We start from the raw sequence: 8968 nt of genomic DNA, 5'->3' as shown, positions 1-8968 counted from the left end.
CCTTGTCCAAGTCACTGATGAAGACATTAAAGAGTATCGGTCCAAGGACCGAACCCTGTGGGACCCCACTTCCCACACCCTTCCAGGTCGAAACCGACCCATCCACCACGACTCTCTGGGTGCAACCCTCCAGCCAATTCGCCACCCACTGGACTGTGTAGTCATCCAAGTCACAGCCTCTTAACTTGTTCACCAGTATGGGGTGGGATACCATATCGAAGGCCTTCCTGAAGTCTAAGTATACGACATCCACCCCTCATCCTGTGTCCAGGCGTTTCGTAACCTGGTCATAAAAAGAAACTAGATTGGTCAGGCACGATCTGCCTGCCATGAACCCGTGCTGGTTTCCCCTCATCATAATTTGTCCTGCCGGGCTCTCACAAATGTGAGCCTTGATAATTTTTTCAAAGACTTTGCCAAGGATGGAGGTGAGACTGACTGGCCTATAGTTGCCCGGGTCCTCCTTCCTCCCCTTCTTGAAAATGGGGACCACATTGGCCCTTTTCCAGTCCTCCGGGACTTGGCCCGTGCGCCACGAGCTTTCAAATATTCCCACCAGTGGCTCTGCAATGATGTCGGCCAGTGCCTTCAGCACCCTCGGATGGAGCTCATCTGGGCCTGCCGACTTAAAGGCATCCAGTTCTTCCAAATGGCTCTGCACCATCTCAGGGTCTACGCATGGTAGTCTGGCGCCATGGTAGTCTGGCGCCTTAGTTCGTAGAATAGGATCCATCCCTTAGATTGGAAACTCTTGGAGACAGACTGACTTTTCTGTTCTGTGTTTGTGAAGTACATATCATAATGCCCTGGTGCCTGTTGAGGGCTTCCTATGCTACCCCAGTACAAATAGTAAAGGCTAATTACTGTAAAGGAGACCATGCAGGATAAGGGGAACAGACACCCCATAACAAACCACCACTTCTTTCTTCATCATGTTTATCCTGAATACTCACTTCTGCAAAGTCTTTCATTGCTGATCCCACAGCAAGCTACAAACCAAAAACTGGTGGAGCAGCTCTACTGCCAAGCCCTCTACATCCTCTATCCCAGGCAGAAATCAATAAAGTGCTATGTTGGCTAGCACTATGGAAGAAAGAGACTTGGGGGTCATCATTGACCACAAGATGAACATGAGCCTGCAATGCGATGCTGTAGCTAGTAAAGCAACCAAAACGCTGGCTTGCATCCATAGATGCTTCTCAAGCAAATCCCGGGACGTCATTCTCCCCTTGTACTCGCCTTGGTGAGGCCACAGCTGGAGTACTGCTTCCAGTTTTGGGCTCCACAATTCAAAAAGGATGTGGAGAAGCTTGAGAGAGTCCAGAGAAGAGCCACGCGCATGATCAGAGGTCAGGGAAGCAGACCCTACGATGACAGGCTGAGAGCCCTGGGGCTCTTTAGCCTGGAAAAGCGCAGGCTCAGGGGTGATCTGATGGCCACCTATAAGTTTATCAGGGGTGACACCAGTATCTGGGGGAGCATTTGTTCACCAGAGCGCCCCAAGGGATGACGACTAGGTCGAATGGTCATAAACTACTACAAGACCGTTTCAGGCTGGACATAAGGACGAATTTCTTTACTGTCCGAGCCCCCAAGGTCTGGAACAGCCTGCCACCAGAGATGGTTCAAGCGCCTTCATTGAACACCTTCAAGAGCAAACTGGATGCTTATCTTGCTGGGATCCTATGACCCCAGCTGACTTCCTGCCCTTTGGGCAGGGGGCTGGACTCGATGATCTTCCGAGGTCCCTTCCAGCCCTAATGTCTATGAAATCTATGAAATCATGATGTTCTCCTTTTGTTTTTGGCCTAGTTTCAAACCGGTGAAGCTGTGCCCTTCAATACATGTGTAATAGAGCTGTCCTGGATGGGTACAACAGGACAGAATCCTTCTTAAGCTGTCTTTATAGGCGCCGGAAAGGGCACTGTGCACATCAACAGTGATAACCCCAAAGGCAAGACTGGGATCTCTCTAATAAGTGCTCAGGCTAATGACATGGCCCATGTTGCCATCTGACCAGGCAGCATCAAAGATAATTCATAGCAATAACGATAGCTTTATGATGTGTTAATGGTGGTGCTCACAGAAATCTATGCGCTTGCCAGACTCAGATTCATCGAGCATATGGACACTACAGCGGGGGTCTATTCGATCATTGAGTCAGTCCTGAATATCGTGGGCCCTTACATTTCAGCCAGTCCACTTCTGTTGTACGAAGACAGCACTTGCATTTGGCTCAAGTGCATGTTCCAGGCGGGCGTGCTGGGGACGTGGGTACCCAGACTTGTTACCAAGCTGTAAGCTATGCTATGAATTTATAGCACCTCAGCTACTCTCTGTGGTACCTGCACACATGCACAACCTTACCCCATGATAAAAGCAAGATAGGTTCATTGAAGAGGAAGCTACCCCACATTGACCACAGGGTAAGAGTGTGCGCACGGGCTGTCACCGCAAAACAACTGACACCGTTCATTTGTACCCAAGCTTATCTCATGGTAACTTGTGTGTGCCTCTGTCTAGATTGGCAGACATGAAGAGATGGAAAAAACGAATACTTTCCTTGGTGACTTGTGCAAATGGTAAATCACTCTCAGTGTTAAAAAAAAATATACGTGCTTTGATTCTAATTTCAGTTCGTTTGGCTTTACCTTCCAGTCTCTGACTCTCGCTATATCCTTCTCCACTGAATTAGAGAGCCCATTTTGAGTTCCCTTTTCTCCCCAGGAAGGTCCTCTCACTGCAAGGCAATTGCCTCTCAGTCTGCTGACTGATGAACTAAAGATAGCTTGCTTTTGTGATCTCTCACTGCTGGTATTGTTTTCAAATAATTTTTGTGGCTCTTCCCTCTCCTTCTCCAGAATCCCAGCCTCTGCTAAAACGTCCACGCCATGACTGTACAGTGCTCTCACAGCAGTCTTGCCAATGCTGTGTACTCACAGCTCTCCTGTTTATATGGCCCACGGCTGCATTACGTCCCTTCTGCCAGTGTCACCCTAAGATTTGAGACCAAGTTGCTTGTCACTGCTTTCCAGGAGACGCTCCCCTATTCTGGAGGGATGCTCTGCATAGTCCCTAGAGGTAACCTTTTGCAGGTCACGGAGCTTACAGTTGCACAGAGCTTGTAGGAGGAGGTGCTGTTTGCAGGGAAGAGTACAAAAAATGCCATACTGGATCAGATCATGGATCCAGCTAGCTGATACTCTATCTCTCACAGTGAAAAAGAGCAGATGCAGAGTATTTCTACAGGGCCTGTCCAGGCTGAGCTGTCCCCTGCCTGTCTTCTAGGGTGGCCATTTGTCTGGTTTAATAGAGGACAGCCCAGTTTTCTGCTACTCTGTCCTCTGGATATGAAACCAGCTGCCTTTATGTCCTCTATTTTCTTCTGCAGACATCCACCATTCTGACATAAAGGCGTCCAGTTTCATATCAAGAGGACAGAGTAGCAGAAAACTGGGCTGTCCTCTATAAAACCAGACAAATGGCCACCCTACTCTCTTCCCATATACCTTCTAGTTTTCAGTGGCCTAGGAAGTCTGAATTTTGGAGGGTGCAGCCTTATCATCATGTTTAAAGTACAGCAGTTGAGTAGCATTTGGTTTTCCCTGGAAAAAATAATGGTAAGGTTTTCTAGATTCCCAGCAAAGCTGGCATAAGACTTCAAGATGTGTAAAGGATGGAGGCCCTTGTGCATGAGCTCAGGAGAATCACTTCAGATATGGGAGGCTGCATGGAAGAAGCAAGACAGCTGGGAACAGAAGTAGATCTGTGGCAAGGAGAGTCAGAGTGAAGAACGGCAGGGCAGAGGTATGAAAGCATCTGCTGTGGACAGCTCAGATGTCGGAAGAGCAGGAGGGGCCCCATGGGAGACACCACTACTGTCTTAGGAGGAAGTGTTGGTGACACTCCCTGTGCCACTGAATCCCATCACCCCCAGGACATAGCAACACTGAATTCGGCAGCATGTACCTTAAGGCAGCCCTGACTCTTGCACCCTGACCCTTCACCCAAGATCTGCCCTGACAGCTGATCCCTCCCAACTGCCCCAGCCCCAGACTGCTCCCCCTCGCTCGTCTTCCTGTCCCTGGGTGCCACAACAACCCCATGCCCCTTCCTAAGTGCCACTCTGACTTCCACCACCAGCAACCCCTTACGCTTGGGGCCCAGGACTCACGCCCCTGTCACCCACTGCACCCCCGTTACACTACTGCTCAAATGACTCGCTCACTGCCTGCTGGTTAAGGTATGAAGCCAGCACCTTTCAGTTACAGGATACAAATGCCTCTGGCATGACTTGCAGAGTCCATCTGAATCCCATGCCAAAACACTCCCTGATTTAGATTGGGGAGCAGCAAGCCAACTGTTCAGCATCTATTGCATTTAAATCATGCTGTCAGGCTGTTGTGTGGACACTGCATTAGCACTACCCTGGTTGCAGAGGTGGAAAGCCCTTGCCTATCAGCACAGCATTAGCAATCAATAGTCCATAACTTTCTCCACCAAAAATTAATCTGATTTTCTTTCAATGCGCTTCCATTGGGCCCAAGACTGTCCATGTTTGGAACACAGCACACCCTATTTTGCCAAGCAGATGTACATTTCAGTCCAACTTTATGAATGTTGCCTGTGTCTTGGTGCTACAATCCCTGAACAGGCTGATGCCAGGGCCCCTTTCCAACAAGGAAAAGAACAACGAATAAAAACCAAGCTTGTTGTGCCTTCAGGGGTTTCTTCGGCAGCTCCAAACTTCTACATGGTGGGTGTATCTACACGTGTAATTAATTAGAAGCAATAAACTCCAGTGCATATTGTGCTGGAGTTTATTGTTCCTGCGTGCCGCTTTTGCACGCATGTCAGGGACTGCAGCACATTGAGCTGGGTCAGAGCAGCCCCAGCTGGCAGGGGGAACTAGGGGGCCCGCCTACCAACCCAGGGCTGCTCAAACCTGGCTCAATGTGCTGCAGAGGGCCTGGCTGGGGCAAGAGGGTGTTTCAGTGCCAGTAGACAGCTCCCACATTGAAGCACCCTCTTGCCCCAGCCAGCCGGGGCATTGCTGCACAGTAAATAACTCTGTAGTAAGACAGCACTTGTATTTACAAGAACTATCCTACTGCGGAGTTTATTAGTGGCCTAATAGAGCCACACGTGTAGACTGAGACTGAGTTGCTTGTTCTCCTGCTTGTCACTGCTTTCCAGCATGAAAGAGCTAATTAGGCAGCTCTGCAGTAAACGTCTCATGTAGACATGTCCAGTGCGTTGGGTTTAAGTGCACAGCCTCAGGACTGAAAACAAGCTACATACTTACCTGGAGTATGCACTTGCATACACTTAATGGCAGTTATTATACCTCACTTCCAAGTTGTCCTGAAGGACTAGCTCATCTTCTTCCTCATTTCAGATGCCAATTATTATCAGAGCTATATAAAGTGCAATTAAAAGTTACAGAGTCAATAGAGGAGCTGTCAGATGCACATACGCAGCTTATGCACTTAGCCCACAAACAGATAAAAGTTCCTTATTTATCGAGTAAGCAACAGACAAACAGTTAAGTCTGGTGGCAAGTTCCACTATTACATGAATTATGTACTTGTCCAATATGCATCTAAGGGGAGTACAGTGTACTACCAACAGGTTAAAATATATATGGAGAGCAGAGGGAGCAACAGGTCCATAACACTGTCACTGCTGCATGCAACACTGGTCCCTGCATTTCCTAGGCACAAGGAGTGCACTAGACTCTGGCTGCTGTTAGCCAGGCGTACCTACAGAACAGATCTGCTGCACAGGCTCCTCCACTGGCTCCAGAAACATGGTATCTCAGTAAGGAAAACTCCATGCACCTCCTGCCACAGAACTGCAGTTTGGAGAAGCAATCAAGTCCCTAAAATTAGACCTTAACGGGCAGCAATCATAATGCAGCACTGAGGTAGCAATGGCTGCTGTCAAACCAAGTCTCCCAGAGCACTAGATCTGTGAGCTTGTGTTGGCTCAGCAGTGCAAACCCACTTCCACCTTGAGCCTCAGTAATTTCCCTTCCCCGCAAGGTAACAACCGTGAGCAGCGCACATTAAAACACAAAACTCCCCTCTAATTACTGTGGTTCAACATTTTGGCACAACCTTCTGTCCTGGGACTTTAACCAGGCTCCCTCGGTTGCAATAAGTCCTACAGAACAGCTTCTATGCTTTTTTAGCCTTACACATTTTCCATTTCATGAAATATCACGGCTTGACAATGAACTTCTGCTTGCAGCCATTCTCAGGCCAACATATCAATCAACATCTGCACTTGAGAGAATTTTTTTTTAATCCCACTGTATAAAATTACTCATATTAACAGTACACTCAGGGCACAAAAACAAAGAAGAACACTAGGCTATCTCAAGCAAGCTAGGCACGTCTGTACTTATGCAACTGCCATAGGCTCAATGAGTGACTTTTGAACAGGTCATTTCATAGCTTCGTGCTTCAGCAATGACAAAATTGACCACCATAAAGGTAGCAGGAGGCTTAATTCAGTACATTGCATGATGCCTTCTGAGATTAGAAGGGGTTTTATAGACAAGCATTTGTCAAAATTATTTATTTCACTGCTGCTGTTGAGCAGGCTACATTAAATACTTTGAAACAGGTGTGTGCCAGGGATTGGATCAAAGGGCTGAGAATGAGGAAGATGCTGGGATCTAGTCTGGCTTAAGACAGGATCATGATCATGGTCAAAGTTTTGTACCTTGGCCTGTCTAGCTGCAAACCCAGAAAAAAACCCAGGACCTTATGGAAAATAAGTTGGAGGCTTTGGAGGTTGAACTTATTGGATATATTTAGTAAGGGGGAGGGAAGAAGAGAAGTTGGTGCTTTACTTAATTTAAAATACGAATTATTTTTGTTCGTTTTATTATCTGATCTGACCAAACAAACCATTGTGTAATATGCCCAAGCCCCCCCCCCCCCTTTCCTTAGCATATAGAGAAAAAGTGTCACTGAGACCTCAAGTAGTCACTTGCAACAGGAACCTCATCTGTTGAAAACACTTCAAGCCTGCCTTCTTTCTCAGAGAGGAAGTATGTGGCCTGTTTGACAAGTGCCGTTCTACATGACGGGGTGAACTTCACAACACGCTCATTCAACTGGCTGCTTCTCAACCTCATCGGTTAGATCCTGCTAGCGGCATGAACACTGCAGCATGACTTCTCCTTTTCTAAAACATACTTCAAACTGGAGTACAATGCTCTGCATTTAAAGGTAAGCATTGCTCTGTTATGTTTAGGATTCTCTAACTAGTGGGCCAGATCTCCTAATCCATATTAAGTCAAAAGATTTGTTCCCAGTAACTGCTGAAGCATGGACTTTATAAATGGAAGATACAGAAAAGGTATATTAGATCATGTGGCCTTTCGCTCCTTGCTATGGTTTTCTGCAAAACAGAAATGAATGCATACTTTATTTCTACTGAAAATTAAAAAAAAACAAACTTTAGAGGAAGACTTAAAAACCTTTATGGAGGCAAAGATTAATGTGCCTTCATTTGAAAGAAATGCCATAAATGAAATAGCAGGTTTGGGTTTTTTAATCCAATTGCCAAGGGGGTTTGTGATGAAATGTTTCTGTTTTTTTCCGGGTACCTAGATTTTGCAGTGGTTTTCATATGCTTTTATTGATCCGGCATTAAGGATCTGTCCTAACTTTTTCTAAGTGCATACTACATCCCAAGAGGTACAGGGAGATAAATTTTGCCAAGTCATCCAAACAAGGGATTTATAAGGAACTTTGGGTAAAATACTTAAAGACGCAAGTAGTAAAATGCGTTTTTTCAAATGTGTAAGTTATGGATTCCTGAATGTTATCAATAACAGTGATTATGTTTCTCAAGCTGCAAGGACTTAGGCACATATTTCCTATGGATTTTAATGAGTATTAAGTCTTGAGTATCTATTTGAAAATGAAGGTGAAAAATATACAAATACAGTAAGGCAGAAAACGTACTCAATATATTGTAAATAATGAATCCGGTACTTCCGCGGCTGAAATGTGCTAGTTGGTAAACCTGTTCCTTGCAGAACGGAAGTTGCTTATGTTTTTGCTTTTTTTTTTTTTTTTAATCTTCCTTCAATCTTCAGAATATAACTGCAAAATCTCTAACAAAGCAGTTTCATTTCAAACATACCATAGTAATTTAAATAATCCAACACTGTATCCTCTTTAAAAAGTAGGTACTGTGGAGTATAACTTTTTGCGCTGATCTTTTTGCAGCAGCAAGATATTGCCCTCCGTGGTCCTTCTGCTTTGCCTGTAGCAGGTTAGGGTATTATCTCTTATGGTTGTGTCAGGGTTGACTATGTAGTTTTTTCTAATAGGTTAGACAATGGATTTGTCTGGGATGGTTTGGATAGGTATGATCCTGCTTCATGCAGGGGGCTAGACTAGGTATCCTGTGCAAATCCCTTCCAGATCTGCTTTTCTTAGATTTTGGGTCAAAAGGGACCTCAGTATATCATTGAATCCGAAGAGTTTCCTGACGACAACTAGGATCCCACTTTCCACGAGCAGGTTTGAGTTCACATCCAGGATTGAACTCTCAACCTTTATGCCACAAGCTCAGCATGCAACCCCTAAGCCAGAGGACAAGATGAACATAATTTCTATTAATCCATGAGATGCAAATATTCAGTGAAAAACTATACCTAGAATTACTTGGGTTCTCAATTTAGGTTGCTAAGACCACAGTCCTTTGATGGCGTTAATGTGGATTGACTCCTTGGCCTACATGGAGTCCTACTGAAGGCACTAGGGCTCTGGGTGGATACAGGAGTCTCTCTGCAAAGAGCTCATTACATACGTAGAGCCTTAGATGTTTAAGTCCCGGTTTGTGGTGCAGTCAAACACCGAGAGGTCAAAGTGACTTGAATTGTGCTTGCAAATTGTCATGGTTAGAATTATTTGCTGTCTGAAACTGCATATCCCCCAAAGCA

At 45.7% G+C, this 8968-nt stretch overlaps 2 protein-coding genes across 2 annotated transcripts in view; one reads left to right on the top strand and one right to left on the bottom strand.

Annotated features, from left to right (window-relative positions):
• Nucleotides 1–8968, bottom strand: part of TG (thyroglobulin) — a 209880-nt gene that overhangs the window by 40388 nt on the left and 160524 nt on the right. The window lies entirely within an intron of this gene.
• SLA (Src like adaptor) overlaps nucleotides 7019–8968 on the top strand; it is a 28084-nt gene continuing 26134 nt past the window's right edge. Inside the window, exon 1 of the mRNA XM_006021981.3 lies at nucleotides 7019–7241. The gene's annotated coding sequence lies outside the window, so the exon portion shown is untranslated. The remainder of the gene's footprint in view (nucleotides 7242–8968) is intronic.

The sequence above is a fragment of the Alligator sinensis genome, unplaced genomic scaffold (genome assembly GCF_000455745.1).
Source record: "Alligator sinensis unplaced genomic scaffold, ASM45574v1 scaffold651_1, whole genome shotgun sequence".
In the NCBI taxonomy this organism is placed as follows: domain Eukaryota; kingdom Metazoa; phylum Chordata; order Crocodylia; family Alligatoridae; genus Alligator; species Alligator sinensis.
The sequence above is the reverse complement of the archived record's forward strand: the minus strand, read 5'-3'. Positions and strand labels throughout refer to the sequence as shown.